Below are 9,728 nucleotides of genomic sequence, written 5' to 3'. Positions count from 1 at the left end.
ACTTAGAGGCATAACTGCATGGTAGGCATGTCGCAAGAGGGGTAATCTTTACACATCCCATGTACTGAATAAGAAAGGGATAAGGAGTTGGCTTACAATCTCCACTTCACAAAATACATAAATATACCATACATCATCTAGAATACAATCAAGCCCGACTACGGAACCAAATAAAGAAAGACAACCCCAAATGCTAGATCCCCGATCGCCCCAACTGGGCTCCTCTACTGATCATACGGAAAAGACACGTAGTAACGGCCAGAATCCTCGTCGAACTCCCACTTGAGTTCGATAGCGTCCTCTGCACTGGCATCATCGGCACCTGCATCTGTTTTGGAAGTATCTGTGAGTCTGGGGACTCAGCAATCTCACACCCCGTCGCAATCAAGACTATTTAAGCTTAAAGGTAGGAAAGGGTAGTGAGGTGGAGCTGCAGCAAGCACTAGCATATATGGTGGCTAACTTACGCAAAAGAGAGCGAGAAGAGAAGAAAAGAACAGTCAAGAAGCTAATAATGATCAATAAGTGATCCTGAAGCTACTTACGTTCAAGCATAACACGAGACCGTGTTCTCTTCCCGGACTCCGCCGAAAAGAGACCATCACGGCTACACACGCGGTTGATTCATTTTAATTAAATTAAGTTTCAAGTTTTTTACAACCGGATATTAACAAATTCCCATCTGCCCATAACCGCGGGCACGGATTTTGAAAGTTCATAACCCTGCAGGGGTTTCCCAACTTAGCCCATCACAAGCTCTCATGGTCAACGAAGGATATTCCTTCTCCCAGGAAGACCCGATCAGACTCGGAATCCCGGTTACAAGACATTTCGACAATGGTAAAAAACAAGACGAGCAAAGCCGCCCAAATGTGCCGACAAATCCCGATAGGAGCTGCACATATCTCGTTCTCAGAGCACACCGGATGAGCCAGACATCGCTCAGGTTTGACCAACACTTAGAGAAGCACTGGCCCGGGGGTTTAAAATAAAGATGACCCTTGAGTTCGTGAAACCCAAGGGAAAAAGGCTTAGGTGGAAAATGGTAAAACCAAGGTTAGGCCTTGCTGGAGGAGTTTTATTCAAGGCGAACTGTCAAGGGGTTCCCATAACACCCAACCGCGTAAGGAACACAAAATCAAGGAACATAACACCGGTATGACGGAAACTAGGGCGGCAGGAGTGGAACAAAACACCAGGCATAAGGCCGATCCTTCCACCGTTTACCAAGTATATAGGTGCATTAAAGTAAACAAGATATAATAATGATATCCCAATAATAAACATGTTCCAACAAGGAACAAACTCCATCTTCATCTGCAACTAACAATGCTATAAGAGGGGCTGAGCAAAGCGATAACATAGCCAAACAATGGTTTGCTAGGAAAGGTGGGTTATAGGCTTAACATGGCAATATGGGAGGCATGTTATAGCAAGTGGTAGATATCGCGGCATAGAAAAAGAGCGAACAACTAGCAAGCAAAAGATAGAAGTGATTTTGAGGTTATGGTCATCTTCCTTAAAGTTCTCTCCGAGTTGACGAAAGCTGATCCTCATAAGCGAACTCAACCGGGTTCCTCGAATCACGTACTCGTCCCATGGCTCTACCCAAAGCAAGAACACAAGCAAAGGACCACAATCAATCACGAAGCAATGCGCAAGTAACATGATGCAAACATGGCAATGATATGCGAGATGTGATATGCAATGCATATGCGGGCCTCCAGAAGGAAAAGATTGCATCAAGGCCATCAACTGGACAAACCAAGTGGCACCGCTGAAAGATGAGTTGATTTTCGGTCGAAATCGATATAAAAAGATCACCGGAATCGGGATGCACGGTTTGCAAATGGCAAGCAAAACAAGATGGCACAATTCTGCGGATTAACTAGCACGATGCCATCTAGAATGCAACTAGAACTAAAGCTACTGCACTCCAACATTAACAACCAAAGCACATGGAAAGTGATCTTACTCAAGATGCTTGAACAAAAATATGAACACTGAGCTACGGCTAACACCACTAGAATCAGGTTCCAAACAGCATGGAAAAAGTGCAAAAGAAATATCAGCTCACAGACTTTGTGAAAATAACTAACATGTCAGGAATTTAACATCAGGAGCCAGGTTTTAGAAAGCAGAACAACATGCTATCAGAACCAGAACATAGCAAACAAAGGCATGGCATTAAAATCTAACTCAAGCAATAGAATAAAGGTCCCTTACTGACCAAGCCAAAAGGGCACACAAACAAATACGATGGCACCCATGTAAACATAGCAGAGTTTCGTTAACAGATTCAGACTTGGCAGAAAACTGAGCATGGCATATACTGAATAATCAAGGCAATCTTTTGTGAGCTCGATTCACTCCAACCACAAAGGACATTGCATGACAAACTAAGCATATCAACAGCAAGATGAACATTTTCATAAAGTTAACCATGTCAAGAACTAGTTTTATAGGCATGCTTGGATCAACTACACAACCATGGCAAAATTGATTAACAATGTAAACAAATCTGGCCAGAACATTTATAGCAAAAGTAGAGCAAGATTAATGCATGCTAGGGCACTCCACCATAAATGCAAACATGGGCATAGATGGATATAGTCATACCACATGTCAAAATCATCCTTAACTGAAGATACTCAAAACAAGCATGGATCACTCTGTAGCATCATGGTACATGGCATAAAAATAATAGTAGGAAAATGACTTTAGTGAAATCCCTAAGTCCTAAAATCAGCAATTATCACGAAGGCTTACTTTGCATGCTTGTGCTAGTCACCACAAAGATCACAAAAATACATGGCATACACCCTGTAAATATGGCAATGGCATAGTCCCAAAACACGTGGTAGAGCTTCATGTTCACAAGAAGCACACAACAAATGTGGCAAAAATGAAAATCATCCTGCTAAGAATCAGCACCTAACAATTTACAGCACTCTTTGCATCCACGATTTGGGCATAAAGATGGGCTCAAACAAGCATGTCACAATGGAAAAAAATGAGAGCACATCATGATGAACACTTTGATATATTGCACGCACAAAACGGAGCAGCACACATAAAGTTATGGCATGATGAACAAGGCCCTGAATATGTTCAGAGTAAAGACCTAGTGGAAAATTACCCCTCCAGACTGAGATCTAGGTTTCGTGGCGCGGAAAACGAGGATCAGCTGGAAAACCTGGCCGAAGTGGAGGTCGCCGGAGTTGCGGGACTTGCCGGAACCGGGCTGCAGGGTTGTCGAGTTGCGACGGCGGAGGCGGGTGCGGCGCCGGGGCAAGGCGGCGGTGGTGCGCCGGTGGAAGCGGGTGGCCGAGGAGTGCGGCGCCGGCGGGAAGCGGGCGGCGGAGGAAGGCGTGGGGCTGCGCAGGTCCTTGCGGTCGGCGGCGGTGACGGGCCCCGCGGGCCGGATCTGGGCCGCGCGGGCCCGCAGCGGCGCGCGGTAGGAACGGTGGCGACGGGGACACGTGGCGGGCGCCGATTCACCGGGCGGCGGCGGCGGATCCTGTCCGGCGAGGCCGGACGTGTCCGGTGGCGGTGGGGGAGGATTTTTTTTATGGTTTCGCCCGAAATTTGGAGAGGGTGCACCTATTTATACCTAGAAGGAGGTGGGAGTGTCCAAATGAGGTGTAGTTTTCGACCACTCGCTCGTGATCCGACGGCGGAGGACATGGGATAGGTTTGGAAGGGTTATTGGGCCGTTTTGGAGGGGTGTTGGGCTGCAACACACAGAGGCCTTTACGGTTCCCCGGTTAACCGTTGGAGTATCAAACGGACTCCAAATGGCACGAAACTTGACAGGCAGTCTACCGGTGGTGTACCAAGGCCGCTTGGAAAATCTCGGTCCATTCCAAGAAAGTTTAACACCCGCTCACGAAAAGAGGCAAAAGGGGGCGCCGGAGGACGTAGGAGTGTCGGATTGCAAAACGGACAACGGGGAAAATGCTCGGATGCATGAGACGAACACGTATGCAAATGAGATGCACATGATGACATGATATATTATGCATGACATGGAAAAAATGCAAAACAAAGACAAAACCCAACCACGAAGGGAAAATCATAACTTAGAGCCGAAAATGTCAAGAGTTGGAGTACAAATATGGTAAGTTACATTCGGGGTGTTACAACACTCCACCACTACGAAAGGATCTAGTCCCAAGATCTAGGACTTAAAGAACTCCGGATATTCGGAACGGAGGTTGTCCTCACGTTCCCAGGTGGCTTCTCAGTCGGAATAGTGTGGCCACTTCACTTGCAGGAATTTGATAGACTTGTTGCGAGTCTTGCGCTCAGTTTCTTCAAGAATAGCCACAGGATGCTCTTGATAAGACAGGTCTTCTTGGAGATCAATCTCTTCAAAGTTGATGGTGCGCTCAGGCGTCTTGAAGCACTTGCGAAGCTGTGACACGTGAAACACGTCATGCACGTTTGCAAAGTTGGACGGAAGTTCAAGTTGATAGGCGAGATCGCCTCTTTTGCCAATGATCTTGAAAGGACCCACGTATCTAGGGGCAAGCTTCCCTTTGATACCGAAGCGATGAGTACCTTTGATTGGAGAGACACGGAGGTAGACATGGTCTCCGATCTCGAAAGCCAAGTCATGATGCTTTCTATCATAGTAACTCTTCTGGCGTGATTGCGCAGCGTTGAGATTTTCACAGATGACTTTGCACATTTCTTCAGCTTCTGTGATTAAGTCATTGCCAAGAAGTTGGCGTTCACCAGTCTCTGACCAATTAAGAGGAGTACGACACTTTCTGCCATAGAGAATCTTGAATGGGGCCTTCCTCGAGCTTGCTTGGAAGCTGTTGTGGTAGGAGAACTCAGCATATCGAAGGCAATCTTCCCACTTCATACCGAAAGAAATGACACAAGCCCTGACCATATCTTTAAGAATTTGATTGACTCGCTCGACTTGTCCACTAGTTTGAGGATGAAAGGCTATGCTAAAGCGAATGTTGGTTCCCATGGCCTTCTGAAAGGAGTCCTAGAACTTAGAAGTAAAGATGCTTCCACGATCTCAAGATATTAACTGCGGAATGCCATGCAAGGAGACAATCCTGGGGGTGTATAGCTCTGCCAGCTGAGCTGCTGTGATAGATTCTTTGATAGGAAGAAAATGAGCCACTTTTGTAAGCTTGTCGATGACAACAAAGATAGCATCATTGCCACACTTGGACTTGGGAAATCCAGTCACGAAGTCCATCTCAATATGGTCAAACTTCCATTCTGGAATAGCAAGAGGTTGGAGGAGACCAGCTGGCCGTTGGTGCTCTGCTTTCACTCTTCTGCAGACATCACATTCATTCACGAACTGAGCAATTTCTCGCTTCATTCGAGTCCACCAATACGACTGCTTGAGTTCATGGTACATCTCCGTACTTCCAGGATGAATGGATAGGAGGGAATTGTGAGCCTCGTTCATAATGACTTTCCGAAGATCACACTTAGGAACCACAATTCGATCCTCGAAGAAAAGAGCATCTTTGTCATCAAGGCGATAGCACTTATACTTGGGTTGGCTCTTGGCAATCCCATTTTTCACCTTCTTAACCATGGCATCAAGAAGTTGTGCCTCGCTAATTTGATCTTCCAAAGTGGGAGAGACTTGAAGGTTGGAAATGAAACCTTGAGGAACAACTTGGAGATTTAGTTTACGAAAAGCTTCAGAAAGGTCCGGTTGGAAGGGCCTGAGAATTAGGCTGTTGCAGTAAGCCTTCCTGCTCAAAGCATCTACAATGACATTGGCCTTGCCTGGGGTATATTCAATACTCGGATTATACTCTTGAATCATTTCGACCCAATGAGTCTGCCTGAGGTTGAGGTTGGGCTGAGTGAAGATGTACTTGAGGCTCTTATGATCAGTGAAGATGTCCACTTTTCTTCCCAACAAGAGATGTATCCATGTTAAAAGAGCATGGACAACGGCCGCCAACTCGAGGTCATGAGTGGGGTAGTTCTTTTCGTTGGGCTTCAATTGGCGACAGGTATAGGCCACAACTTTCTTCTCTTGCATTAACACAGCACCGAGACCTTGCAGGGAGGCATCACAGAAAACTTCGAATGGTTTGGATTCATTAGGAGGAGTCGGAACTGGAGCTGTGACTAACTTCTCTTTGAGGGTGTTGAAGGCCATGTCACATTCAGGCATCCAGACATACTTGACATGCTTCTAGAGGAGGTTGGAAAGAGGCTTTGCAATCTTAGAGAAATTCTCAACGAATCTTCGACAATAGCTTGCAAGCCCAAGAAAGCCGCGGAGCTGCTTGAAATTATGAGGCGGTTCCCAATTCACAATTGCAGACACCTTCTCAGGATTAACAAAAATGCCCTTGGCGGAGATGATATGGCCAAGGTAGAGAACCTCATCGAGCCAAAACTCACACTTTGAAAACTTCGCATAGAACTGATGTTCTCTGAGTTTGTCCAGCACCAATCTCAAATGCTTGGCATGATCCTCCTTGTTCTTGGAAAAGACCAATATATCATCGAGATATACCAAGACGAAATCATTTGTGTAAGAGTTGAAGATGAAGTTCATCATGCGAGAGAACGTTGGAGGAGCATTGACAAGGCCGAAAGACATGACAGTATATTCATAAGAACCATAGCTTGTTATGAATGTTGTCTTGGGGATATCTTGTTCACGAATGTGAATCTGATGATAACCCATATGGAGGTCAAGATGGAGAAAACTTGAGCACCTTTAAGTTGCTCGAATAGCTCATTGATGCTGGGAAGTGGGTACTTGTTCTTTATTATCTTCTTGTGCAATGAACGGTAGTCGACACAAAGTCGGTCCGTTCCATCCTTCTTCATGACAAAAAGAACACTACAACCCCATGGAGAAGAACCCAGTCTGATCAGACCCATACGCTCTTGTTCATCGAGTTGTTTCTTCAGCTCCTTCAACCCTTCTGGTCCAAGCTTGTAAGGACATTTGCAAACAGGTTCCGTTCCAGGCTCAAGATCGATAACGAATTCAACTGGCCGGTGAGGAGGCATTCCTGGAAGCTCTTCTGGAAAGACGTCTTGATATTCACAAACGACCAGAATCTGAGAGATGGCATCCAACTCGCCCTTATCGTTGAGAGAAAACAGTCGAATGGTATCATCACGAGCGGCATAGATGATCACATCCTTAGACGAGTGTGTCAATTGAATCTGCCTGGCAGCATAATCAAGCTGAGCCTTGTGCTTAGAAAGCCAGTCCATGCCGAGAATTAGACCGATATCCGAGTTACCAAGAACAATTGGAGAGGACAGAAATTTATAGTTGCCCATCTTGATAGAAACATTTGGAACCATAGAGCTTGCATTCATGAATTTACCCAGAGAGACAACTGATAACTGCCTAGGTAAATCTTGGAAAAGCAACTCATGCTTAGATGCAAATGGTCTTGAAATGAAACAATGCGATGCACCAGTATCAAAAAGGACTTTTGCAGGAATATCGTTAATAGGAAGATTACCCATGATCACTTCTGAAGAGTCCTCTGCCTGAGCTGCGTTCATCATGTTGACCTTTGCAGACTTCAGATTATGCTTGACCACTGCATTGCTCGCAGATCTCACAAGAGGAGGAGGCGGAAGGCGCCTTTGGTCGAAGCATTTGTTTGCATAGTGCCCTTTCTGCTGACACTTGTTGCAAGTAACCTATGAGAGCGGATGGTGATAAGGAGCACTTGACCTTGGAGCATCAGACCGCGCTTTGTTCTGATAGCCTGGGTTGGGTGGGTGGGAAGATCCATTGCCACCTTTACTCTTCTGTTGTTAAGGCTGACGGAACGGAGGAGGAGGCAACCAAAACTTCTATTGCTTAGCTGCCACTTGAGTTGAAGAAGAAGAAGAAGGAGATGCATCCCTGACTCTCTTCTTAGAAGCATCGCACTTGAGCTGAGCGGCCTCTTTCTTAGTGCCATGTTGTAGAATTCATCACACTTGGTCGGCTCAGAAAGCACAAGAGCTAATTGCAGATCTTCTCTGAGGCCACCTCTGAATTGATAAATCATGCTCTTCTCATCAGGGACGTCTTGTTTAGAGAAGCGAGCGAGCCTCTGAAACAGGATGTTGTATTGGTAAACAGACATGCTGCCTTGCTTGAGATTGCGGAACTCCTTGCGCTTACTCTCAGCAACACTTTGTGGAATGTGGTGAGCTTTGAATTCTCGGCGGAAATCATCCCAGGTAATCACATGACCTCCTCTGGAATCCTTGTATTGTTGATACCACTCAGCAGCTTGGTCTTTGAGTTGGAACGAAGCAAACTTGACAAAGTCCTCAGACCTGACATTGCTACACTCAAAATGTTTGTAGATATCCACGAGCCAGTCATCGGCGTCTGTGGCCTCGACACAGTTGCTGAAGGACCTTGGCTGGTTTGCGAGGAACTGACTGAGCGTAGCAAACTGGGGCTGATTGTTGCCTTGGCCTTGATTTCCTTGGTTGCGCTCTTGCAAGAGTTGCAAAAGCATCTGAGTGTTGGCGTTGGTGGCGGCCATGACAGCTTGTCATGCCTCCGGAGGTGGAGGTGGTGGCGGAGGTTCCGGATTCTGACGCGTTGGAGGAGCCATCCTGAAGAGGTTGACATTTGTTAGCATCTTAAAAGACATATATTCAAGCTGAATCAATGGATCGAAATTGCAACATATAGCCTTAAGATTCGAACAAGAATGAATGAATGAATTCCAAAGTAAATCATCACATTTCCATAAATTGAGAAGCCACTTAGAAAAAAGGTAGAAGAATAAAGCAACAAGGTACAGGGGGAAGCATAATATCTCACCCAAAACTCCCAAAACTTTCTGGTTATGCAATCAGGTGTTGGGGATACAGGGGAAGCATAATATCTCACCCAAAACTAGGAAATCCTACATCCAGTTGTATCCATCCTTCAACACATAACCAAGAAACCTTCGGAAATCATTTACCTCAACCTTCGAAAAGCATCCGTTATACGAGTTATGGCAATACTCCCGAACTCCCGCCCCTGTAGTGGGTGGCGTCGAGGTTATCTCACCAACAACTGCATAAAGGAGATTTTCGATGTCGGCGAACTCAGGTATTCCAGAATTGCAACGATAAAATTGTGACGACAACACCTCAGAGCTCAACTCCCCGGGACACTGCCACAACCCCAAAATGTCAGGAGGCACCAGGAACAATGTTCTCGTCACAAAACCATCGGAACAATTCCAAGATACCCGCGTGATCCTAAAAAAATCATGAAATTTGAGGAGAGAAGAGTCAAAACTCTACGTTAGGAGGCCTCACCAGAGCGACGAAGGGACTGAGGAGTAAAAAGAATCCTACTCTCCAATATATATAATCCTAAGACTCAAAACATTTTCTTCTAGACTCAACAACGTCAGCGATTCGATCAAGCAGGGGCTCCTATGTAACACCCCGGATATGATTTACCCAATTTGTACTCCAACTCTTGCCATTTCCGGCCTTAAGTTATTTTATTTTCTCGGGTTCGGGTCTTTGTCTCCGTGTGTTGTTATCGTTGTCATGCATCTCTTATCATGTCATCATGTGCATTGCATTTGCTTACGTGTTCAAATCATGCATTCGAGCATTTTCCCCGTTGTCCGTTTCGCATTCCGGCACTTCGTTCTCCTCCGGTTGTCATTTCTACCTTTCTTTCATGTGTGGGGATTAAACATTTCCGGATAGGACCGAGACTTGCCAAGCGGCCTTGGTTTACT

The sequence above is a fragment of the Triticum urartu genome, chromosome 7 (genome assembly GCF_003073215.2).
Source record: "Triticum urartu cultivar G1812 chromosome 7, Tu2.1, whole genome shotgun sequence".
Lineage (NCBI taxonomy): Eukaryota > Viridiplantae > Streptophyta > Magnoliopsida > Poales > Poaceae > Triticum > Triticum urartu.
Note: the sequence above shows the minus strand (reverse complement) of the source record.